Source organism: Globicephala melas, chromosome 20 (genome assembly GCF_963455315.2).
Source record: "Globicephala melas chromosome 20, mGloMel1.2, whole genome shotgun sequence".
In the NCBI taxonomy this organism is placed as follows: Eukaryota; Metazoa; Chordata; class Mammalia; order Artiodactyla; family Delphinidae; genus Globicephala; species Globicephala melas.
In genome coordinates this window covers 11,194,989-11,221,236 of record NC_083333.1, presented here as the reverse complement: position 1 = coordinate 11,221,236, position 26,248 = coordinate 11,194,989, and the positions used below count along the sequence as shown (strand labels likewise).

The 26,248-nt window shown below is 45.1% G+C and overlaps 1 long non-coding RNA gene and 1 other non-coding gene across 6 annotated transcripts in view; one reads left to right on the top strand and one right to left on the bottom strand.

Moving 5' to 3' along the window:
• The window catches only part of LOC132594116 (uncharacterized), a 134,206-nt gene that overhangs the window by 96,470 nt on the left and 11,488 nt on the right, over positions 1-26,248 (top strand). For 4 of the 5 annotated variants that reach the window (XR_011377037.1, XR_011377041.1, XR_011377040.1 and 1 more), the window contains one exon: positions 1,706-2,300. The exons of the other annotated variant lie outside the window; for it this stretch is intronic. This is a non-coding gene — a long non-coding RNA (uncharacterized lncRNA). The remainder of the gene's footprint in view (positions 1-1,705; positions 2,301-26,248) is intronic. 5 annotated transcript variants of the gene reach the window in all.
• Positions 4,726-4,798, bottom strand: TRNAE-UUC (transfer RNA glutamic acid (anticodon UUC)). Its single transcript has one exon. It is a non-coding gene; the product is annotated as a tRNA-Glu (tRNA).

The following is a 26,248-nucleotide window of genomic DNA, read 5'->3' as shown; positions in this document are numbered from 1 at the left end:
CTGGCTTGTAGAGTTTCTGCTGAGAAATCAGCTGTTAACCTTAGGGGAGTCCCCGGTATGTTATTTGTTGTTTTTCCCTTGCTGCTTTCAATAATTTTTCTTTGTCTTTAATTTTTGCCAATTTGATTACTATGTGTCTTGGTGTGTTTCTCCTTGAGTTTATCCCGTATGGGACTCTCTGCACTTCCTGGACTTGGGTGGCTATTTCCTTTCCCATGTTAGGGAAGTTTTCGACTATAATCTCTTCAGGTATTTTCTCGGGTCCTTTCTCTCTTTCTTCTCCTTCTGGGACCCCTATAATGCTAATGTTGTTGCATTTAATGTTGTCCCAGAGGCCTCTTTTCATTCTTTTTTCTTTATTCTCTTCTGCAACAGTGAATTCCACCATTCTGTCTTCCAGGTCACTTATCCATTCTTCTGCCTCAGTTATTCTGCTATTGACTCCTTCTAGTGTTTTTTTCATTTCAGCTATTGTATTGTTCATCTCTGTTTGTTTATTCTTTAATTCTTCTAGGTCTTTGTTAAACACTTCATGAATCTTCTTGATCTTTGCCTCCATTCTTTTTCTGAGGTCCTGGATCATCTTCACTATCATTATTCTGGATTCTTTTTCTGGAAGGTGGCCTATCTCCACTTCATTTAGTTGTTTTTCTGGGGTTTTATCTTGTTCCTTCATCTGGTACATAGCCCTCTGCCTTTTCATCTTGTCTATCTTTCTGTGAATGTGGTTTTTGTTCCACAGGCTGCAGGATTGTAGTTCTTCTTGCTTCTGCTGTCTGCCCTCTCCCCGCTTTTTGAATAGGAATGACTATGTTATCCTATGCCTGGTCCACCACTGTATGGTGGGGGAGGGAGGCAGATGACTTTCTCTCTCTTTTTTTTTTTTTTGATGACTTTCTCTTTAGTTCACAGGTCTTCAGAAGGTGAGGAATTTCACTAGAGAAACTGTACTTAAGAATATATACTTGAGGGACTTCCCTGGTGACACAGTGGTTAAGAATCTGCCTGCCAGTGCAGGGGACACAGGTTCGATCCCTGGTCCAGGAAGATCCCAAATGCCACGGAGCAACTAAGCCTGTGTACCACAACTCCTGAGCCTGCGCTCTACAGCCTGCATGCCACAACTACTGAGCCTGCATGCCACAACTACTGAAGCCCCCGTGCCTCGAGCCTGTGCTCTGCAACAAGAGCAGCCCCCGAAATAAGAAACCCGTGCACCACAATGAAGAGTAGCCCCCACTTGCCACAGCTAGAGAAAGCCTGTACGCAGCAATGAAGACCCAATGCAGCCAAAAATTTAAAAAATAAATACATAAATTTATTAAAAATAAAAAAGAATATATACTTGAGAAACCTTATCTATACCTAGGCCTGATTTAGATGATGAAATTCTGGACTTCAGGCTGATGCTATAATGGGATTAGACTTTGTGGTGCCTTGACAGGGGATGAGTGTATTTGGCATGTGGAAGAAATATGAATTGTTGGGGGCCAGAGGGCATACCGTGGTAGCCAGTCTCCAGAACAGTCCCCAGGGACCCACAGCTCATGGTATTCATGCCCTTGCGTAGTCTCCTCCCAAACTGTATCAGGGTTGGTCTTTGTAACCAATAGACTATGGCAGAAGTGATGGTATATGACTTCTGAAGCTAAAAGACATCTCTCTTTCTCTCTCCCCTTCTCTCCTTCTCTCTGTGTCTTTTCAGCTGCTTTTCTGGGAGAAGTCAGCTGTTATGTAATGAGGACAATTAAGAAACTCTATGGGACTTCCCTGGTGGCACAGTGGTTAAGAATCCACCTGCCAATGCAGGGCACACAGGTTCGAGCCCTGGTCTGGGAAGATCCCACATGCCACAGAACACCTAAGCCTGTGTACCATAACTGCTGAGCCTGTGCTCTAGAGCCCACGAGCCACAACTACTGAAGCCCGCATGCCTAGAGCCCGTGCTCCTCAGCAAGAGAAGCCACTGCAATGAGAAGCCCACGCACCACAACGAAGAGTAGCTCCCACTCACCGCAACTAGAGAACGCCTGAAGACCCAACGCAGCCAAAAATAAATAAATAAATAAATTTATTTTTTTAAAAAAAGAAAAGAAACTCTATGGAGCACTCCACATGGCAATAAACTGAGCTCTCCTGCCACAAGCCAGTGAAAAACAGACCTCCAGACAAGAACCATGTGAGTGAGTTCCTCCAGCCCCAGTTAAGCCTTCAGATGACTACAGCCCCAGCCAACACCTTGACTGAAACCTCATGAGAGACCTGAGCTAGAACCACCTGACTCTCAGAAATTGTATGAGGTAATAAGTATTTGTTGCCCTAAGCCACTGAGGTAATGATAATGTAGCAATAAATAACTCATATGGTCCACATACTTATTTTCTGAATCCCCAAACTCATAAGCTTATGTAAAGCCAGGAAGTATTCATGTTGAACTGACCACTTACAAAATTAGTCCTTATTCATATACATTCCTCCCTTATTAGTACCAGCTACCAACCTCGCCCATCTAATTGGCTGCGGAGTGAAACTCCAAGTGTTGAAAAAGATAGAAGACTGAACCAAGTCCATGGAAGTGCTGTTAGAAAAGTGATCAATCAGCAAAGCAATTAACAAATAACATTGATGTAGTAATAAGGGCCACCCACCTGAGATATTTCAGACAGGGACTAAGCAGGGTTTTGGGGCAAACAGTCGATAGGTGACCCGTTGGCTGCAATCAAAGGTACAGGCATGGCTTATCTTTTCCCACAGCCATCATCTATGCACAGGAGTCATTCCCAATCCCTTTACGTCCAGGCTTTTGGAACTCAAAAATCCAACACTGAGGCTCCAGTGTAGTAGGGCCAGCTGAAATTGTGGAAGGAAGTATCAGGACCTTAACATATGTTAACACTGTATTTTACAAGTATTATTCCATCAAAGTGGGACCCAGCTGTGTAATTTTTTTTTAATATCCTCAAGGTTCTTGTTTATCTATTTATTTTATTATTTATTTATTTATTTTGGGCTGCATGGGGTCTTTGTCGCTGCATGCGGGCTTTTCTCTAGCTGCGACAAGCGGGGGCTACTCTTCGTTGTGGCACGCGGGCTTCTCATTTTGGGGGATGCTATTGTTGCTGAGCACGGGCTCTCAGTGCACAGGCTTCAGTAGTTGTGGCACGTGGGCTTCAGTAGTTGTGGCTTGCGAGCTCTAGAGCGCAGGCTCGGTAGTTGTGGCGCACGGGCTTAGTTGCTCTGCGGCATGTGCGATCTTCCCAGACCAGGGCTCTAACCCGTGCTGCTGCATTGGCAGGCAGATTCTTAACCACTGAGCCACCAGGGAAGTGCCCCAGCTGTGTAACTTAATTCATTATAAATATTTCTCCTAACTGTCATGGGAGAAAGGTAGCAGGATATGGGAGGGCAAAGAGATTGCTGAATGCTCTGTGGTGCATGATGTGTTTCCTCCATTAAACCTTCTGGACCTTTCATAAATGTTATGAAACACTTGATGTGATGTGATCTGATGTGAACCGAATTTTGCATCTAAGTTTATTCAGTGACCATTCAGAGACCCCATGTTGGGAGCTGGGATTAGAGGCCAGAGTTATAGTGAGACTGCTAGTCTGAAGACTTCCACAGAAATTTGTGGAACCTGTGGATTTCTCTAGGCCATGAAAATGTGCATTCCCACCAGTGGGGAAATACACAAAGATCGCCCAAATGAGAGCAAACAGAGGCTGTTTACTCAGAGCTTACTATATGGCAAGGAGGTCAGCCACTATCACTTGTGTGTGGCAGGCGGGGTAGTTCAAAAGCTTTACAACGGGAAAAAGGGATGGCTTCAGGTATCTCCTGATTGGAGGCTGTTGGCCTTGCAAGGGCTGTAGGCCCAGAGCTAACTAGAAGTGGGGCATCCTATGTGATTGGTTGGGGGGCCTGTATGTCTCTCTCTGGTTGGTCCTAAATTGGAAGCAGGGGCAAAAATTAGGGAAGCTGGTGGTTATTGACCAAGTTCTGACCATGTGGGGCCAATTACTGCAGAGGTTGTGGGTTGGCTTTCTAGACTGGTTGCTTCAGAGGTGTGGTTTAATGTCTCTGGCTGGTTGCTCCAGTGGTCGTGGCTCTGTTTCTTTATGTGATTCTGGCCATTGTCCTTCTGTAGATTCAGTCTCTCACTAGCAACGCATGAGAGTTCCAGTTGCTGTGCATCTTCACCAGTACAGCTTAGGGGAGACGGGGTGACTTGTGGCAGGGGAGTGTCGGCCATTCTAGTAGGTGTATAGACGCATGCCATTGTGCTTGTAATTTACATTTTGCTGATGACTAATTATACTGAGCATCTGTTCATGTCCTTATTTGACACTTGTATATCTTTTTTGGGGAAGTATCTTTTCAAACTTTTGCCCATTTTTTATTGAGTTTCTTGTTTTCTCATTGTTGTTCTGGGAGTAATTTATATATTCTAGATATAAGACCTTTATAAGGTATGTGATTTGCAAATACTTTCTCCCAACAAGCAAGGTCTCAGGAAGTGAGGGTGTCTTTTCATCTCTTAACAGTGTTTTCAGCAGAGAAGGAGTTTTTAATTATGAAGAGGTAAACTTTATTTTTCTCTTTTACAGATTGTGTTTGCCTGTGTCTAACAAAAGGTCATAAAGATTCTCTCCTATGTTTTCTTCTAGAAGTTTTACTTTTTCCCTTTTTTTTTTTGGCCACACCACGTGGCTTGCAGGATCTTAGTTCCCTGACCAGGGATTGAACCTGGGCCCATGGCAGTGAAAGTGCCAAGTCCTAACCACTGGACCACCAGGGAACTCCCATTTTTTCACATTTTATATTTAGGTCTGTGATCTATTCCAAGTTAATTTTTGTATGAAGTGTGAGGAATGAGCCAAGGTTGATTTTTTTTTTTTTGCCTGTGGATTGCATATGGAAATGGTGTTTTAGCACCTCTTCTTGAAAAGTACTTTTTTTCTCAATTGAATTGCCTTTGCATCTTTGCCAAAACTCAGCTAACCATATTTGTGTCTATTTTTGGACAACCTACTTTATTCTATGATCTTATCTTTCAGCCAATACCACACTGACTTGCTATTGCAGCTTAATAGAAAGTCTTGAAATCAAGTAGCCTGAGTCTTGAAACTTTGTTCTTCATTCCCAAAACTGTTTTAGCTATTCTATTTCCTTTTGCCTTTTGCTATACATTTTAGAATCTGCTTATTGATACTGACAAAAATTACTAACAAAAATTTCTGCTGTTGATTTTAATTGGGATTGCATGAATCTATAGATATATTGAGGAGAATTGATATTTAACATTATTGAGTCTTCCAATCCATGAACAAAGTATATCTCTCCATTTATTTGGTCTGTTTTGATTTCTTTCATTAGTATTCTGTAGATTCCAGCATAGAGATCATGTACATGTTTTGTTAGATTTATACCTACTAAGTATTTCTTTTTTCTGGTGTGGTTGCAAATTGTTCCTTCTTATTTCACATTCCAATTGTTCATTGCTACTATATAGAAATACGATTAACTTTTGTATATTGATCATGCATTGTGCAGTCTTGAAAAGCATACTTATTAGTTGCGGGAGCTTTTTTGTAGATTCTTTGAATTTTCTATGTAGATAATCATATCAAATGGAAATGAGGACAATTTTATTTCTTCCTTTCCAATCAGTGTATCTTTTATTTATTTTCTTGCATTACTGCACTGGCTAAAACTTCCAATGATGTTGAATAGTTGCCGTGAGAATGGACAACTTTCCCTTGTGCCTGATGTTGGGGAAAAGCATTCAGTATTTCATGATTAAATATGATGTGAGTCGTAGGTTTTCAACTTCATCGGGTTGAGGAAGTTCCCTTCTATTCATATTTTGCTGACAGTTATCATGAATGGATATCGTCACATGCCTTTTCTTCATGTATTGAGATGATCACATGAATTTTTTTCTTTACTCTGTTAAGATAAATTTCATTGATTGATTTTCAACCATATATACCAGCCTTGCATTCCCAGGATGAACTCCTCTTGTGTGTGATTATTACATTTTTTACATGCTGCTTAATTCGATTTGATAATGCGTTGTTATAGATTTTCCCCTCTGTGTTCATGGGGGACATTGGTTTGCAGTTTTTCTTTCTCGTTTTGTCTTTGAAACTGAGGGCAATCATCAGTTAGATCCATTAAACTTGTAAACTGCCTTCACTGCTCAGGCTCACTTTAATTGTTTTTGCAAAAATCTGCATGTCCTCCAAGCATCACGTAGCCTAAACAATAAGGTGTTTGCCCAAGTAGTTTTTTTCAGAAACTTGGAGTCAGCTGTGATGACTAGCTTGAGCTAGTTAAGACTGATTGGAACTACCGATCCCCTAACTGGGCCTGAGCGAGTGTCCAGTAACCTTTTGAAGTCAGAGGGCCAGGAACTCCACCCTGAGAACATGCTGTCGCTGCCACTTTCTGGACACGCGTCTCATGAAGCAGCATGTAGATTCATTGCACCTGCGCAGAACAACAATTGTTTCGCCTTTTTCTTACCTCCAATCACCTTTCTCCATGCTCTCCGTGCTCCCCGCCCACCAGCTTTATCCTATAAATACCCTGAGCCTCTTGCATTCAGGGAGGCAGGTTTGAGATTTGTTCTCTTCTCTTGGCTGCTCTGTGAGTAAGTCCTTCCTCTGCTGCAAACCTCGGCATCTCAGTGTTTGCCTTGCTGTGCGTCGGAGAACGAACCTGGTTCAACATCTTTACCTGGCTTCAGTAATACGGTAAGGCCTCATAAATGAAATGGGAAGTATTCTCCCCTCTTCTGTTTTCCACAGATATTGTGTAGAACTGGTATTATTTCACCCCCAAAATGTTTGGTAGCAAAACTGTCTGTACCTGGAGTTTTTGTTGTTGAAAGGTTTTTAACTATAAATTCAATTTCTTTGATATATGTAATATTGTGATTTTAAATAAGAAATATGTATTTGGGGCTTCCCTGGTGGCGCAGTGGTTGAGAGTCCGCCTGCCGATGCAGGGGACACGGGTTCGTGCCCCGGACTGGGGAGATCCCACATGCCGCAGAGCAGCTGGGCCCGTGAGCCATGGCCGCTGAGCCTGCGCGTCCGGAGCCTGTGCTCCGCAGCGGGAGAGGCCACAGCAGTGAGAGGCCCGCGTACCGCAAAAAAAGAAAAAAAAAAAAAGAAATATGTATTTGGTCTTCATCCCCATTTCTGGCACAGAGCTTCTAGAACGCTTGGGATTTCCTAAGTGATGAGAGCAGTAAGGTGGTTTTTGTTATGTTAATAAGGTAACTTCTTTGGAAAGCTCCTAAGGATGGGAGCTGGTCGCTGGAGAAGCTGACTGTGTAATTAGAGTGTTGGAATTTCCATCCAACCCACCTGACCTCTGGGGAGGGGAGAGGAGCTGGAGGTTGGATCAATCACCAAAGGCTAATGACTTAATCGACTGTGGTTTTACCAGGCCAAACTTTGCTCACCTGTGTGCAGTAAAGCCAGTCCACTGACACCAGGTTGTGGTGAAGGAAAGTGCAGAATTTATTGTTAAGGCCAAACAGAGTCCAGGCCACTAATGCTCAGAAGACCCAAACTCCCTGTTGGATTTCAGGGAAGGGTTTTTGTTTTTGTTTTTGCGGTACGCGGGCCCCTCACTGCTCCGGCCTCCCCCGGTGCGGAGCACAGGCTCCGGACGCGCAGGCTCAGTGGCCATGGCTCACGGGCCCGGCCGCTCCGCGGAATGTGGGATCTTCTCGGACCGGGGCACGAACCCGTGTCTCCTACATCGGTAGGCGGACTCTCAACCACTGTGCCACCAGGGAAGCCCAGGGAAGGATTTTTAAAGATAGGGTAAAGGAGAAGGTTGTGAGATGCATGATGAACTCGTGGACACTCTTCTGACTTGTTGGTGGTGAGGTAATTGGAAGTCAACATCATTAAGTTTCTGGTTCCAACCTGTCTGAGGTCTGTGTGCTTGTGGTCAGCTTGCAGTTAACTTCTTCCATCTGGTGGGGGTTTCAGTATCTGCAAAACGGCTCAAGGATATGGCTCAGAATACTGTCTAGCCCTTGAGGAGGTACTGAAGGTCCTTGACTTTGTTTAATGGCTAAACTATTATTATTTTGTTTTGCTTAACTGTTTTCCTCTGTCTCTGCATTTTCTCACTTCTGATTAAATTTGTTCTTTGGAACTCAGGGAAGGCCTAGGCAGCTAAAGATTTGCTACAAACAAGAGGCAGGTGGAGGGCATGGGGGGTGGATCTTTCCTGGGAAGGCCCCATAGGGTCCTGCTCAGTCACAGTCCCCCCTTTTCTTTGATCTTCCTCAGTCTTGAGGGAGAACATGTGTGGGACAAGAAAAGGAATACAGTTTTGGATAGAGAGGTTAATCATAAACTTGGCAGAGGAACTTGGTTTTAGGGGGACTCAGTTTCATGACTATGTAATGAAGCCTCCATAAAAACCCAAAAGGGGGCTTCCCTGGTGGCGCAGTGGTTGGGAGTCCGCTTGCTGGTGCAGGGGACGCGGGTTCGTGCCCCGGTCCGGGAGGATCCCGCGTGCCGCAGAGCGGCTGGGCCCGTGGGCCATGGCCGCTGGGCCTGCGCGTCCAGAGCCTGTGCTCCGCAGCGGGAGAGGCCGCAGCAGTGAGAGGCCCGCGTACCACAAAAAAAAAACAAAAAACACACAAAAGGATCGAGAGAGCTTCCAGGTTAGTGAACACATAGAGATTTGGGGAGAGTGGTACATTCAGAGAGAGCCTGGAAGCTCTGAGCCCTTTCCCCATACCTTCTCCTATGCACCTCTTCTAGCTGGCTGTTCCTGAGTATTGTCCTTTTACGATAAACCAGTGGTCTAGCAAGTAAAATGTTTCTCTGAGTTCTATGAGCCTCTCTAGCAAGTTAATTGAATCCAAGGAGGGGGTCGTTGGAACCTCCCACCTATAGCCAGTTGGTTAGAAGCACAATTGATAACCTGGACTTGCAACTGGCATCTGAAGTGTGTGTATGTGGGTAGGTGGGTAGGTGTGTGCACACATGTGTGCATGGGGGCGGGGGTGGGGTGCATGGGGGCAGTGGGGTACGTGGGGAGAAGCAGTCTTGTAAGACTGAACTTTCGGGACTTCCCTAGTGGTCCAGTGGTTAGGACTCCACACTTTCACTGCCATAGGCCTGGGTTTGATCCCTGGACAGGGAACTAAGATCCCACAAGTGTGGCCAAAAAAAAAAAAAAAAAAAAAAGACTGAACTCTTAACATGTGGGATCTGATGCTATCTCCAGATAGATAGTGTCAGAATTGTATTGAATTTTAGGACACCCAGCTAGTGTTGGAGAATTGTTGATATGGAAAAACCCTCCCACCCCCATGCTGGAATTGGGTCCAGAACCCTCTTTAATACAGGACTATTCAAGTTATCTATTTCTTCTTGAGTTTTGGTAGTTCAAGTCTTTCAAGCAGTTAGTCCGTTTCATCTGAGTTGTCAAATACATGGCATAATTGTTCATAATATTCCTTTATTATCCTTTTAATGTGAGTAGAGTCTATAGTGATCTCTCCATTTCCATTTCTGATATTGGCAGTTTGTCACTTGTCTCTCTTTCTTGCTCATGACTAGAGGTTTGTTGATTTATTGATCTTTGCAAAGAACCAGCTCTTGGTTTCACTGATTTTTTTTTTCTATTTTTGATTTCACTGATTTCTGCTCTTTATTTCCTTCCTTTTGCTTGGTTTGGGTTTAATTTGCTCTTTTTCATTTTCTAAATGCAAAGCTAGATTTTTTTTAATTTGAGAGCTTTCATCTTTTCTAATATAAGTATTCAATGCTACAATTTCCCTTCAGGCACTTGTGACCTGGAGCCGTGAGAATCAATTGTGCCCACCTCTTCCCAACCTTGTGTTCAGTGATGTCACCTTGAGATCAGCTGGAGTGGGAGTATTTACACCACAGAAGTCAGAAATACTATGCACTAGGGCTAGTCTTCCCCCTTCCAGAGAACCTATTATTATTAAACAATTACTAGCAACCAATGGCGCTAAGCACTGCTCTAATGCCTCACAGAGGTTTTGATATGTTGTATTTTTGTTTCTTTTATTTTCTAATTTCCATTGAGATAGTTTTCCCGACTCATGAACAATGTACAAGTGAGTTTTAATTTCCAAATATTTGGGGGATTTTTCAGATACCTTTCTGTTGCAGATTTCTAGTTTAATTCCATTATGGTCAGAGACATGCTTTGTATGATTTTCCATTATTTTAAATTTGTTTAAGGTTTCTTGCATGGCCCAAAATAGAATCCGTCTGGGTGAATTTTCACTGTGTACATGGAAAGCGTTGTTCCGATGCTGTTTGGGTGGTGTGTTCTATAAACGTCAATTAGGTCAAGTTGGTTAATGGTGTTGTGCAGGTCTTCTGCATCCTTGCTGACTTTCTGTGTTCTACTGATTTGTATGTTCTGTTGATGATGGAGAGGGGAGTAGGTGAAATTTCCAAGTATAATTGTCCATTTGTCCATTTATCCTTTCAGTTGTATCCGTTTTCTCTTCACTGTATTTTGCATCCTTGTTCTTAGGTGCATATACATTTAGGATTGTTACGAATTCTTGCTGGGATGACCTTTTTATTTCATTCTGTAATGTCTCTCTTTTATTCCTGATAACACTGCTTGATGTGAAGTCTAGCTTGTCTCATGTTAATATACCCATTCGATTCTTTTTTCAATTGAAGTATAGTTGATTTACGGTATTGTGTTAGTTTCAGGTGTACAACAAAGTGATTCAGTTTTTTTTTCAGATTTTCCATTATAGGGTATTACAAGATATTGAATATAATTCCCTGTGCTATACAGTAAATTTTTGTTGCTTATCTATTTTATGGACAGTAATTTGGATCTGTTAATCCCATACTCCTAATTTATCCCTCCCCACCTCCCTTTACCCTTTGGTAACCGTAAGTTTGTTCTCTATGTTGTGAGTCTGTTTGTTTTGTATATAGATTCATTTGTATTATTTTTAGGTTCCACATATAAGTGATATCATATAATATTTGTCTTTCTCTGTCTGGCTTCACTAAGTATAACATTCTCTAGGTCCATCCATGTTGCTGCTAATGGCAATATCTCATTCATTTTTTGTGGCTGACTAATATTCCATTGTATGTATATGTACCACATCTTCTTAAGCCAATCATCTGGGCACTTGGGTTGTGTCCATGTCTTGGCTATTGTAAATAGTGCTGCTGTGAACATTGAGGTGCATGTATCTTTTCAAATTAAGGGTTTTTGTCTTTTCTGGATATATACCCAGGAATGGGATTGCTGGATCATATGGTGGCTCTATTTTTAGTTTAAGGAACCTCCGTACTGTTCTCCATAGTGGCCGCACCAATTTACATTCCCACCAACAGTGTAGGAGGGTTCCCTTTTCTCCACACCCTCTCCAGCATTTAGTATTTGTAGACTTTTTGATGATGGCTATTCTGCAGTATGAGGTAATACCTCATTGTGGTTTTTATTTGCATTTCTCTAATCATTAGTGATATTGAGCATCTTTTCATGTGCCTGTTGGCCATCTGTATCTCTTCTTTGGAGAGATGTCTGCTTAGGTCTTCAGCCCATTTTTTGATTGAGTTTTTTTTGGGGGGGGTGTGTGTGTTGGTTTTTTTTCTTTTGCTATTCTTTCTTCTACTAGTATTTTCACTGCATATGTTTTTCAACTCTTACCTTTAACCTATTTATATCATTACATTTAAAGTGGATTTGTTATAAGCAGAATATACTTGGACCTTTATTCATCCAATCTGATCATCCATCTTTAATTGGAGTGTTTAACCATTTACTTTTTTTTTCCCACCACACAGCTTGTGGGATCTTAGCTCCCCGACCAGGGATCGAACCCAGGCCCTCAACAGTGAGAGTTTGAAGTCTCAACCACTGGACTGCCAGGGAATTCCCTAACCATTTACATCTGATATAATTATTAATATGGTTGAATTCAAGTCTACCATTTTATTTTCTGTGTTTTATGTTTTCTTCCCCCTTTTCTGTTTACTTTTGGGTTATTTGAGTATTATTGCATCTTCATTTACCTATTGGCTTTGGGACTATATGACTTTGTTTTTCAGGAGGTGCTCTGGGAATTATGATATACATACTTAACCTCTCACAGTAGACTCAGAGTTAATATTACCACCCGAAGTAAAATATAGAAGCCTTACAACCATATAGGTTAGGTCCCTTCATCCACTTTTATGTTATACTTTTCATATACATTACATCTACATACATGGAATACCCCACTAGACAATGTACTAATTTTTGCTTTATACAGTTAATACAGGGTCTTCCCTGTTGGTCCAGTGGGTAAGACTCCATGCTCCCGATGCAGGGGGGCCCGGGCTCAATCCCTAGTCAGGGAACTAGATCCCACATGCATGCTGCAACTAAGAAGTCCATGTACCACAACTGAAAGATCCCACATGCTGCAACAAAAAGATCCCGTGTGCCGCAACTACGACCTGGCACAGCCAAAATAAATAAAATAAATAAATGAAAATTTAAAAATAAACAAACAGTTAATACGTATTTTAAGTAACTTAAGAGGAGAAAAATAGAAAAATATATTACCCAGATATATACAATTTCTGTTGCTTTTCCTTTATTCCTGAAGTTACAGGTTTCCCTCTGGTATCATTTTCCTTCAGCCTAAAACTTCCTTTACCATTTCTTATAGAACAGGTCTGATGGCAACAAATTCTCATAGTTTTCCTCCATCTAAATGTCTTCACTTTGTCATCATTCCTGACGTATGTTTTCACTGGAAATAGAATTCTGGGTAGACAGTTCTTTAAACACTTTAAAGATGTCATTCAGGGCTTCCCTGGTGGCGCAGTGGTTGAGAGTCCGCCTGCCGATGCAGGGGACACGGGTTTGCGCCCTGGTCCGGGAAGATCCCACATGCTGCAGAGCGGCTGGACCCGTGGGCCATGGCCGCTGGGCCTGCGCGTACGGAGCCTATGCTCCGCAACGGGAGAGGTCACAACAGTGAGAGGCCCGCGTATCGAAAAAAAAAAAAAAGTCATTCAGCTGTCTTCTAGCTTCTTTGCTTCTAGTGAGAAATTCACAATCATGCATATTGTTCCTCTTCTATATGTAATGAGCCCTTGTTCTCTGGTTACTTTAAAGAAGGTTTGGTTTTTAATCTTTGATTTTCAGTAATTTGACTATTGCCTGGGCATGGTTTTATTGAGTTCATTCTGTTTGGGGTTTGCTGAACTCTTTGAATCTGTAAATTTATGTCTTTCACTAAATTTGGAGAGTTTTCATCCATTATTTCTTGAAATATATTTTATGCATCAAATGTTTTCTCCTCTCTCTCTGGGACTTCAATGATATGAATGTTAGAACTGCTGATATTGTCCCACAGTTCACTAAGGCTCTATTCTATTCATTGGGTTTTCTTTTAAATCTTTTTTCCTTTATGTTCATCAGATTGGAAAATGTGTGACTGTTCACTGACTCTTTTCTGCCACCTCCATTCCACTGTTGAGCTCCTCCAGTGAATTTTTTATTTCAGATATTGTATCCTTCCATTCTAAAATTTCCATTTGGGGACTTCCCTGGCAGTCCAGTGATTAAGACTTTGTGCTTCCACTGCAGGAGGCATGGGTTTGATCCCCGGTCGGGGAACGAAGACCCTGCATGCCATGCAGTGCCGCAATAAATAAATAAATAAATGAACTAAATGGAAATATTTATTTATATCTCTATTCTTCTGAGAACCTCTCCATTCAGCACCTTTATCTCATACAGCATGGTTATAACAGCTGCACTCAAGTCTTTGTCTGATAATTCTAGTATCTGAGTCATCTTAGAGCTGGCTTCTATTGATTGTCTTTCACTTGAGAATTGGTCCTATTTGCCAGATTCTTTTTATGTCCAGCAAGTTTGGACTGAATCCTGGACATTTTAAATTTTATGTTGTGAGACTCTTAAGTCCTGTCAAAATCCTTTGGAAAATGTTGATGTTTGTTTGTTCTGATTTAGCCAATAATTGGCCTGGTTAGATTCAGATATCAACCTCTGTCTCACCTTCTGTGAGCTGTGGTTTCAGTGTTAAGTGTTTTCCAAACCTTTGCTGTGGTACCTTGGGTCTGTCCCACGCATGAATGTCTCTTAGTCTGGGACTTGGGTGGTAGTTTATATCATAACTCAGTTCTCAGCCTTGGCTATGCTCCTTTAGGTCTGTTCCATGCATGCACAGCTCCGAGATTAACCCAGAATTTGTGTAAATTCATACACAGAATTAGGATTTCCTCTCTATAGCCTCTCCAGTACTTTCCCTACTCTCTCCGACCTCCAGGGATCTATTTTTTTCAGTCCTCCTGCTTGAAAGAAGGGGTTTCTCTTCAAGTTTTTGTCACCAGTGCTGCCACACAGTTCCTCATGGCTGGGGCTACCCCCAGTGCAAAGTGGTGAGAGAAAAAGAGGAAAAAATAATGGAGATTCACCCCTACAGTCTTAGACCACAGGGTCTCCTTTTTCTGGTTCCTCTGGCCACAAAGGTGAGTTTTCGCTCAGTTTTATATGCTGCCCCCACTGCTGTACACTCTGTGACTTGGGCCACCCTTGAGCCAGAAAAAGAGGGAGTCACCACCAGACTCCCAAGCTGTAGGAGCCCCTTCTCTTAGTTCTCTGGCCAGAAAGATAGGGTTTCTCTCTGTGTTTTCACCGCTGCTCCCTGCTGTGCAATCCCCCACTAAGATCACTCTCAGGTCAAAGTCAGGAGATAAAAGAATAAAAGAAACAGGGTAACTCACCCCAGTTACATGTGGTTCTTCAAGTTTTGGCTCTCCCCCCAATCTGCATGCCAGCCTTCACTTTACAGACTCAGGTAGTTAGTTGCATCTTATATTTTATTCAGAGTTCTTAGTTGCAATCAGTGGGAAAGATAAGCTGTTTTGTGCTTACCAGAAGTCACTGTTGAATTTTAATATATATGTGCAGTAGATGAATGCTGAAGACGTTGCCATGGAGTGCAGTGATGGGGCCAGCAACACGGGTGGTAAAAGAAGCGAGGGTTGGGGCTTCCCTGGTGGCGCAGTGATTGAGAGTCCGCCTGCCGATGCAGGGTACACGGGTTCATGCCCCGGTCCGGGAAGATCCCACATGCCGCGGAGCAACTAAGCCCATGCGCCACAACTACTGAGGCTGTGCTCTAGAGCCCTTGAGCCACAATTACTGAGCCCACGCGCCACAACTACTGAAGCTCACGCGCCTAGAGCTCATGCTCTGCAACAAGAGAAGCCACTGCAATGAGAAGCCTGCGCACCACAGCAAAGAGTAGCCCCCTGCTCGCCGCAACTGGAGAAAGCCCATGCACAGCAACGAAGACCCAACACAGCCAAAAATAAATAAATAAATAAAATTTTTAAAAAAACGAGGATAGGAAGCAAGATTTATTGGATACACTGCAAGGGAGCAGCAGGCAAGATCAAGAAGAGGGTCTGCATGGGGCGGGGGAGAGAAACTGGGCTTCTTTTATGATCCCTTCTGGTCAACCTTGGGTTAATGTTCCACCCATATGGTGATTAGGGCTGGGTGTGTCGTAACTCAGTCATCCTGGAATGCCCACTGCTTGTGGCTGCGGGTAATTTTCCACTGGGGGAGGATGCAATTGCCTTATCCTGAAATGACCTCCCCTGCTCAAGATGACTGTTCTATTGTTAAGCTCCACATTTCCCCCCTGACAGATCAGCAAAGTCAAATCATTGACATCTGGGCGACGACATCATCTTGGGCTACTTCATGCTGAGAAGGGGCGACTTGGGATCCCGGTTGGCTTTGCTGATCGGCCATGGGGCTATGGGATTGTGTGTGAGTAGAAATTTTGGGAGGCCTGTTCAAGAGTAGTCAACTGTATTGATTGTAGAGGTTGGAATCCTTGTCTTATCACCATTTGTAGCTTGATGGAATGAAGTCTATTGGAGACAAAATGAACAAGTAAATTAAACAAAGGTGGCCCTGCCACGAGAAGGATAAGGAGGGATTTATGTGGGAAGAGGAATCTGGTGTGAAGAGTGCCATGAGGGCCGGTGGGTCTCAAGAAAGCACAAATGAGCCTGTAGCTTAGACATAATGTCTTGGCCCAGAAGGGGGATAGGGCAGGAAGCAAGACCAGAAAGGAATGAGTAAAAAGGTGTGTGTCGGGCTTCCCTGGTGGCGCAGTGGTTGAGAGTCCGCCTGCCGATGCAGGGGATGCAGGTTCGTGCCCTGGTCCGGGAAGATCCCACATGCCGCGCAGCAGCTGGGCCCGTGAGCCATGGCCGCTGAGCCTGCGCGTCTGGAGCCCGTGCTCTGCAACGGGAGAGGCCACAACAGTGAGAGGCCCGCGTACCGGAAAAAAAAAAAAAAAAAAAAAAAAAAAGGTGTGTGTCTATCGTGCAAGTCAAGGGAGGTGTAGAAATGGGCCGCTTGTGGTTTGCCGGCAGTGCTGGTGAGGAGGATCAAGGACAGAGAGGTTGGACCAGAAAAAGTGGTCAGGGTGGAATATGTGGCCCCTGTATCAATGAGGAAAGTAATTTTGGTCCCTGCCACATCAAGGGTCACGCAGGGCTCTTCCACAGAGATGGAAAACATGGGAACCTATACAAGCCCCGGACCCTGTCAGTCCTGCAAGAGGACAGGTTCCTCATATGGCTCTTTGTAGTCCAGGAAAAGCATCAAGGGCATTTGTCCCTGGGGAGGGGCTCTTGGAGCTCGGGGGCCTCCCAGTGGTACATGGGGCCTTTGGGCGGAGGATGGCCCTCCCCCTTGAGGGAGAGGGGGACAGTCCGTTTCCAGTGGCCACGTTGCTTGCAGTTAGGGTTCATAGCCCTGAGGCTTAGAACATTCCCGACTGAAGTGCTCTGGTCGGCCGCAGCAGGAGCAGGAACCGGCTGGGGCGGATGTCCCCTTTGCTTGGCTGGGGTGAGCCACGGGAGTGCCCGAAATGGACAGGGAACTAACAATCGCAGCTGCATATATTGGGCCTGCCGTTTATCTTTTGTCTTCCTGTTTAGCCCTCTGGGCTCTCAAGGCCTCCTCCCGGTTATTAAAGACCTTAAAGGCTGTATCCAATAAGACGCAAAGGGAGTTTGGGGTCCCTGTTCGAGGTTTTGGAGATTTTGTCTGATATCAGGTGAAGCCTGGCTGATAAAGTGCATGGCTAGAATAGCTAGTCCCTCTGGGCTTACATGGTCCTGAATGGGTGTGGGGAAGCGAGGGGATGTCGGCCTAGGGACAAGCAGTGGTGGGAGGGGAGCAGGTGAGAGGAGTGCAGGAGGGATTGAAGGAGGGACCGTGGACAATATCGGTGTCAGGCCTAAGAGAGCAGAATTTGGAGAGACGCATGCGCCCACTTTGTCGTATTTTGGGGTTTTGTGACAGGGCCATGAAGGCCTGAATGTAGGGGACCTCAGAGTCCTTCCCAAGTTTACGACAAAAGAGATAGAGCTGCAGGATGGTGTTATAGTTTAGGGATCAATGGAGGGGCCAGACCTCCTGATCCAGCAATGAATATTAGCCATTTCTTTTTGAGAGTTTGGGGATCAAATTTAGTCCAGTTTTTAAGAATACATCCCAAAGGTGACTCAGCAGGAATAAAGAGTGTTAGACCCATATCGGATCTTAACCAGGCACAGCGTCTGCCCAAAAGGTGTCCCTAGAGGGAGATGGGCCTCTGTAGTGTCCGCAGGGGACCTGAGGTTGCGCTCTAGACTGGGGCGCCCCACCCCCCAGAATAGAGGACCTCTGGAGGCGTGCTCTGTCTGACAGAGGCCTCCTGACACCCAGCCAACAGGTGTCGGGCCTTGGGTGAACAGCCCAAGAGGAGGGAGTGGAAAGTGGTCTCGGGCCAGCCAGGAAGGGAAACTCACTGGTTTTGTGGTGACTCGACTCGTTTGAAGTACCTGGAGATGTTGGTGGATCAGGATGGGTGGTCCTCAAGGGAGAATGGAAAGGAAAAGGGGATCTCACAGCCTGCCTGGATTCGCCCCAGACGAGCTGCCACTGCCGACTGCACCAGGCGTCGGAAACGAGGAGTCCCAAGGCTAGGGCCAAAGGGCACTGCCACCTGATCGGGCAGGGACTGTCGATCCGTATGGGGCCAGGTTTTACGTCTGAACAGTCTCCTTGGCCAGGGTGCGCCATCCCGGGTCTCCAGGGACCTCAGACCATCCGCGGTGTTGAAGAGAAGAAGAGACCGTACCCTTTAGGGTGACAGCAAGTCAGAGTCCCGACCCGGAGGGCTTCCGGTCTCGCTGAGGAGTAGCCCCTGCCGGGGACCTTCAGTTGCCCCAATTCAGTAGGCCCAGTAGGCCGATCACTACGTGTTGGAAGACGATCAGAAAAGGCACAGAGAGGAGAGAGAGGCACTCCCCGTAGGGGCCACCAAGACGCCACAGAGTGCAGTGAGGGGGCCGGCAACGAGGGTGGTAAAAGAATTTATTGAGTCAGAAACGAGGGTAGAAAGCGAGGTTTATTGGATACACTGCAAGGGAGCAGCGGGTGAGACCAAGAGAGGGTCTGCACCGGGGGGAAAGAATCTGGGCTTCTTTTATGGTCCCTTCTGGTCCCCCTTGAGTTAATGTTCCATCCATATGGTGGTTAGGGCTGGGCATGTCTAGCAATGTAGACAACCTGGGCAGTCTTCTTGGAATGCCCACTGCCTTCTTTTTTTGTTGTTTTGTTTTGTTTTTGTTTTTGTTTTTATTTATTTAATGGCTGCGTTGGGTCTTCGTTGCTGCGCACGGGCTTTCTCTAGTTGCGGCGAGCGGGGGCTACTCTTTGTTGCGGTGCGCGGGCTTCTCATTGCTGTGGCTCCTCTTGCTGCGAAGCACGGGCTCTAGGCGTGTGGGCTTCGGTAATTATGGCTTGTGGGCTCTAGAGCGCGGGCTCAGCAGTTGTGGCGCACTGGGCTTAGTTGCTCTGTGGCATGTGAGATCTTCCCGGGCCAGGGCTCGAACCCATGTCCCCTGCACTGGCAGGCAGATTCTTAACCAGTGTGCCACGAGGGAAGTCCCAATATCTAGGTAATATCTTTGTATGGTGAGATATCATAACTAGTCTTATCATGGTGATCATTTTGAAATGTATAGAAATATTGAATAAGTATGTTGTTGTGTAACAGGAACTAGCATAGTGTTGTTGTAGGTCAACTACTTCAAAAAGAAACTCACTTATAGAAAAAGAGATCAGATGTGTGGTTACTGGGGCAGGTGGGAATTGGATGAAAGCAGTCAAAGGGTTCAAACTTCCATTTATAAGATAAATAAGTACTAGGGATGTGAGGTACAACATGAGAAATAACACTGCTGTAAGTTATATATGAAAGTTAAGAAAGTAAATCCTGAGTTCTCATCACAAGGAAAAATACTTCTTATTTCTTTAATTTTGTATCTATACAAGATGATGCATGTTCACTAAACTTATTGTGTTAATCATTTCATGATGTATGTAAGTCAAATCATTATGCTATCTACCTTAAATTTATCCAGTTCTATATATCAGTTTTATCTCAATAAAACTGGAAGAAAAAAAATAATGGAATGGCTCAAACCAATCCCAAACTTCCTTTTCCCACTGCCTGCTGTCCGGTCAATTCCTGGCTTCTCCAACCATTCCTTTATATGTTTCATTCATTTCACAAAAATATGAATGCCTACTGTGTTGTTACAAGAGCAGTTGTATCACCTCATCAGCCTGACCCATACGTTCAGAGGTCTTTTTGAGTGCCAACCTCAGTGTTCTGGGAAAACTGAAGAAGTGATGCAAGTGATGAACCTAGGTTAGGTGTTTGTGTGTGTGTCTCATTCCAGTGGTCAAGGGCCCCACCCTTCATGACTGTGGGACCAGATGAGAAGACAGAGATGCTTGGTGGAAGCTTGCTAGTCTATCAGCCCTCCCCACACCCTGGACCTTATCTTTGTCTGAAATATATGGCATTGTTGTTTGACAGGCATCTTTTTAGTAAAAAGTTATGAACCTCTTGTTAGTTGGGATTACTTTTGCTTTTGATCAAAGAGAAAGGAAGAAGTAAATACTAATTCTAGAATCTAATGCTTTAACAACAAAGCGGGAGTTAGCAGAGGTGGCCCATGCTGCAGAGATCCAACTAAGGGCCGTGAATGGATATAGGTGACCTATATGTATATGGATGTAGGTCAGGGAAGGGAGGAGACTCAGGAATGGGACAAGGGATAGAGTTCAGGTCACAGATGGGTCAAAGGTACCATGACTTAGTGACATAAAAAGGTGAAATTCACAAACAGCTGTAAGGGAAACTAGTGGGACAATTGAGGAATTGCAAATATGGGCAACATATTAGGTAAGAGTAGCCTCTCAGTTGTTAAATTTCTTGACTGATAATCATATCATGACTGTGTAAGAGAACGTCCTTAATCTTAAGAAATACCGTATAAATATTTAGGCATGTGGGAATATTGAAGTGTAAAGTATGATGATACAACTTACTCCCAAATGCTTCAAGGTCTAGAAAAAGCATATGTGACAAAATATCAATATCTGATTAAGTGAAAGGTCCATGGGTGTCTGTTGTACTGCTATTCTGTTAACTTTTCTATGGATATGAAAAAATTTTTTAATGTGAAATGTCCTTCTTCTTGGCCCCAGTCACTTGGGGTTGGTGGAGTTTCCCAACCTTTTATCCAGATTGTCTGTCCCCCAGACAACAGACACTGCTCTCGAAAGCCCTTATGCCCTTATATCTCCCCACTATCCCTACCCCCTCATGGACCCAACAGCTCTCCTCCAGGGCTCTCACTGTGCTCTATAATCACAGAACAAGTTCACTTCATGGCATTCTTCTATTTAGCTTCCTGTTCCCCAGGAGCCTGAGATGTCCTTGGAGACAGTGACTGGGTAGTTCTCCTTTGTGTTCCTTCTAGCATTCGGCATCATGTGTGGCCTACAGGAAGTACATTACAGGTGTAGGGCGTGTTGTGGAAGTAGTGAGTGAGTGAATGGCTCGCTGGAAGCAGAGAGAAACAGAGATGGTTCGTGGAGTTGTGACAAATGAAGGCAAGTAACCTCCAGGCTGGTTGACAGGGACTGAAATGATCAACAAGTAAATGGGTGCAGATTCTTGGTGTTTAAGACTCAAAAATGCGGCCTAAGGGACTTCCCTGGTGGTCCAGTGGTTAAGACTGTGCTTCCACTGCAGGGGGCACAGGTTTGATCCCTGGTCGGGGAGCTAAGATCCTGCATACCGCGGGGTGCAGCCAAAAAAAAAAAAAAAAATGTGGCTTGAGCGATGTGTCACCACATGGGAGCTAGAGAAACAATGAAGAGGGTGGATTGAGAGGGGTCAGAGAGGTGAAGAAATCGCGGCAAGACTGAGTTATCAAATTGGGAAACATCAGAGCAGCATGAGATTAGGGAGACCAAGTATAATCACACAGGACTGAAAGCGGGCAGCTTCCTCTTGAACTCTGGATCACACACAGGATCCGTTTACTTACCGTTTACTAACGACTCCTCCAGGCCCAGCGTTTGCCAGGAAGCACAGGGAGAAAAGAAGACATAGCACCCGAGCCCTGTGCAGGAGGTGCTACTGATGAGGGAAGCACCTCCTGTTTAGGGAAGTCCCCTGGGCAGGTTGCAGCATCCTTGGCATCCGAAAGCAGCTCTCCACCTGGGCCTGGGGCAGGTAGAGACCCGAAACGGGGAGAGTGAACCAGGCACGTGGACTGGAGATCAGTGTGACCCTGGGGAGACAGAGGCCCGGGAGGTGGCCCCCGTGGGCGCCACAGGATCTGTGCCCTGAGAGCCGCCCCTGGAAGGCTCTCCTTGGCTTGCAGGGGGCAGGGGCAGCGCAGCCCCAGGGGCCCTACAGCCCCAGCCCCTGCTTTGTTGTTGCCTTCAGCCTTTTCAGAGGGCGAGGGCTGGGACAGGCGCTGTGTGAGAAGAACGCTGGGTGACCTCAGCCTGACAGGATGAACTCTGCGGAACCTTCTACAAACACGCCCGTCAGCTGGGGAGCTGGCTCCCGCAGAGCTATCAGGTTGTGGGCGGGGCTTGCTTGTTTCGCCCTTTCCGCTCGGGAAGGGACTGAGGGGAACCTCGGTTATCTGCGCTTGTGACACCTCCCAGGTCCCTGCAGGGATTCCTCCTCAGTGACCCATTCACTTGTTCGTTCATCTGGTGGTGACTGAGCCCCTGCCTCAAACCAGGAATTTGGGACTTGGCAATACTGCAGTGGACAGACCACAACAAAAGGGTCTCTGCTCTGATGGTGCTTTACGTTCTGCTGGGAGGCGACAGCTCCAAATAAACTCATACTAAATCGCATATGTCAGGTGGTGCTAAGTGCTACAAAGTGGAGCACGGGGGGAAGCAGGGGAAGGGCTTGATGATGGCAGGTGGGGACAGGAGGGGGTGATTTTATTTTATCTTTAATTTTTTGGCCGTGCCACGCGGCGTGTGGGATCTTAGTTCCCCAACCACAGATCAAACCCTTGCACCCTGCAGTGGAAGCGCATAGTCGTACCCACCGGACCGCCAGAGGAGTCCCAGGAGAGGTGATTTTAGATGGGATGTCCAAAGCCCCTGTGAAAACGTCAGCTCTCTGCCTGTTAGTGGTGACCAGAGCCTGAGACCTGCCTGGGGAGCTCTGCCTGTCCCTGGAGGCTGTGACAGGAACCATATGCAAGGCTGAGCAGCTGGCCCTCCGCAGCAGACAGAAAGCGCGCAGAGAACGCGCCAGGAGCAGAGCCTGCCCGTGGCCAATGCCCTCACTACCCATCTTCTCCCCTCTCCTTCCTGTGCAGAATCTTGCTCTCCCCCTTTTCTCGCCTTCCGACTCCCCCACTGAGTTCTGTCCCCACCACCCTTCTGAGACTGCTCTGCCCAAACCCACTGATCACTGACAAATCCTACGGACATTTCTCAGCAGCACTGATACTTTCCCCCTCCCGTTTGAAGCTCTTCTCTCGTTTTCTGGGACATCACCCTCTCCAAGTTCCCTTCCCTCTTCTTTAAAGGCTCCTCTTGCCCTTCAAATGTTAGTGTTTTCTGCGTTCCATACACAGCCTACTTTTTTCACTCAAATCGTATTCCTGGGGTGACTTGCCCCCTCCCAAATCTCTCTGCAGCCCCGATCCTCTCCTGAGCTCCAGACCCCACCTGTCCAGCTGCTTGCTATCCTAGAGGAACTGCTCAGTGTTCTAACTATTGCCAGGTTGTGAATCCCTTTAGAGAAGGATCTCAAATAATGTATTATTTATTTCCGCAATGCCTGCTGCCCTGCTTGTACCCCATAAGCACTCAAGACACCCAAAATTACTTCAGCCTTGGCCGTAGGCCCTGCCATTTGGGGGCTTATCTATAGTTTCTAGCTAGCTATCCTCTCAAAGCCCCATCGCTGGGGGATTGTAAGCAATGACACTGACACATGGTACTGAGGGATGGCAGAAGACTCATCTGCTTCCTGGGAAAAAGTGGAAAGACTTCGAGACTGTCCCCAGGCAAGGCCCAGCCAGCCTTTGTCAAGAGTCCCCAAAACTGAAGCATTCATGGATACCAGAGAGCAGGCCAAAGGGCACTCTTAGACAGCCGGACAGCCCGACCTGCGCATCCCTGCCCGTGGCCACTGCCCAAAGTCACGCTTCAACATCCTCCACCTACACCAGTGTTGATTTCCTCTCTGACCCCTCAGGCTCCTGCTCCCCTCCACGGGCTGCCAAAGCTGATGGAAAATAGAACTTGTCGCTTCCCTCCTCCAGGTTAAACGTTAAAGGAATCCCTGCCACCTAGAGAAAAGCCCAAACTCCTGGGCAGAGCTTTCAAGGCCCCCCACTAACCCATCCACCCACATCCCCACGCCCCCTTTTATCACCTGCTCCAGGCTCTCCTAAGCCCGCACCCATCTCTGAATCCCCCTCTTTCTGCTAAGCCACAACTTCCTATACTATGCAATTGCTTGAGAAGCCCAAAGACAGAACGATATTCTGACCCCTATGAAATTCTACCATGCAACTTTTTAAAAACTCCTTGTCAGACAATTCCAAATACGCTAGCCTTCCGACTTTGTGTCCCATGAAAATTTAGTACACAGCTCTCCATCCACGTTACTTAGAGGAATTTTGAGCAAGGTCTGGGACACAGCCCAAGAAATCTCCAGGATGACCCTGATCGATTGTCCTTTGGGTATGATTATTAACTGCTTGAATAATTTAACTCTCCTAATATGTGGCCACCATTCTCTACACTGGCCACAAGCATATTGGGAGACTGATGAAGAACTTGCTGAAGTCAAGCACTCTCCCCATTTCCTGGGCTATCGATCCAGAAACCCAGAAGGGCTAGTCTGATAGGCCCTGTTCTGAATTGTGAACCCATTCTGGTTCCTACCAGTTATTTTGATCAAGCTCAAACACACTTTAGTAACCTACTCTTCCTACCAGACACTGGAACATATCATAAAGCCACAATCAATCAGTGTGCACAGGCAGATCAATGGAGCAGAACACAAGGTCAAGAAATAGACCCAAATATACACGTACAGGAATTTAGAGTGTAGCAAAGGTGGCATTTCAAATCAGGGAAAGGTGGGTTGTTTAATAAATGACATTTGGACAAAACAGTAAAGCCAGATCTGTACCTCATGCCTTACACTATGATAAATTCCAAATGGATGAAAGATTTAAATATAAAAACTAAAATCATAAAAGAATTAATATTATAAAAGGATGGGATCTTAAAAATACTAGAAAAAGAAGTGAGAATCTTCTAACAATCTCAGAATGGTGAGGGCTTTTTAAAAGTATGACTCAAAAACCTAGGAGCTGTAAAAGGCTTATTGATAAATGCAATTAATAAAACTAAAAATGTTCAACTTGGCAAAAACCACTATAAGCAGTCAAAAGACACCCTATTACCTCTGACCTCATCTCTTTTTCAGGCTCCCTGGTCTCCCTGCTTTCCTTCACCCCAAGAATGCTCCCACTTCAGGACCTTCTAATTGCTGTGCCCTTGGCCTGGAAAACTCTTCCCCCAGAACCCCATGGTCTTTCTCCCCCCACCAACTCCTTTGGGTCTTTTCTTTTTTTGGGCACAAGACTCGAGGGATCTTAGTTCCCCAACCAGGGATCAAACCCATGCCCTCAGCAGTGAAAGCGCCAAGTCCTAACCACTGGACTCCTTTGGGTCTTTATTTCACTATCACATTCTCAGCAAGACCTTCCTTGACCACCGTACTTAAAATCCGCATGTGCCCGCGCGCGCATGCGCACACGCAGACACGCAGTAACATGTACATATATGGGTATTCTCAGTATAATTCTTTCAACTTTTCTTAATGTCTGAAAATTTTCATAATAAAATGTTGAAAAACACCCACACAAACCTATTCCTCTTTCCTTGTTTTCCCACTGGACACGTCACCACCACCTAACATACATTTTACGTATTTATCTACCCACCCCGCTTAAGGGCTGTTCACTGCTCCATCTCCAGTTTGTAAAACAGGTGCCTATTGCTATACCAGTATTAAATTCCTGGCTTTAATATTGTACTATAAACATGTAAGGCTGGGAAAAATGGGGAAGGGGGCTTCGTCACTCCTCTCCCCTCTAGACTTTGCAACCTCCTGTGAATCTATAATTATTTCAAAATATATGTATTGAGAGAGCAGTACCTAGTACATAATTGGTATTCAGTATTTGTCAAATGAATCAACCCCATGACTTACTGAAATTATATGATTTAAGTGATAAAACACTACTACTTGTGTGAAAAAGGGAAGGATTTTCGTATTTGCTTGTGTATGCATACATTATCTCTGGAAGAAAATATAAAACTGCTAATAGTTGCTGCTCAGGTAGAAAAAAGTCTGGGTGACTAGAACAGGGGCAAGAAGACTTTTCAACAAACCTTTTGTACCTCTTGAGTTTTGAACCAGGTGAATATATTATCCATTCAGAATACAATTTAAATTAGAAAATTTTCTGTTCCGGCATCTTCCTCAGTGTCAATGTCAACTTTACCTAGCTACAGCTTCCAGGATTCAGGTTCTTTGCATTTTTGAAAAATCACTATTGCAGGAGTTTTCACACCTATGCACCTTTGTCCTTGTGATCCTTTAGCCCCCTCCACCTAAAAAACAAACAGCTATAAAAGACATTTTTTTAAAAAAATAAGGAAATTTGAATACCACGCTGCAGCTGACCCTTGAACAATGAGGATTTCAACTGCATGGGTCCACTTACAC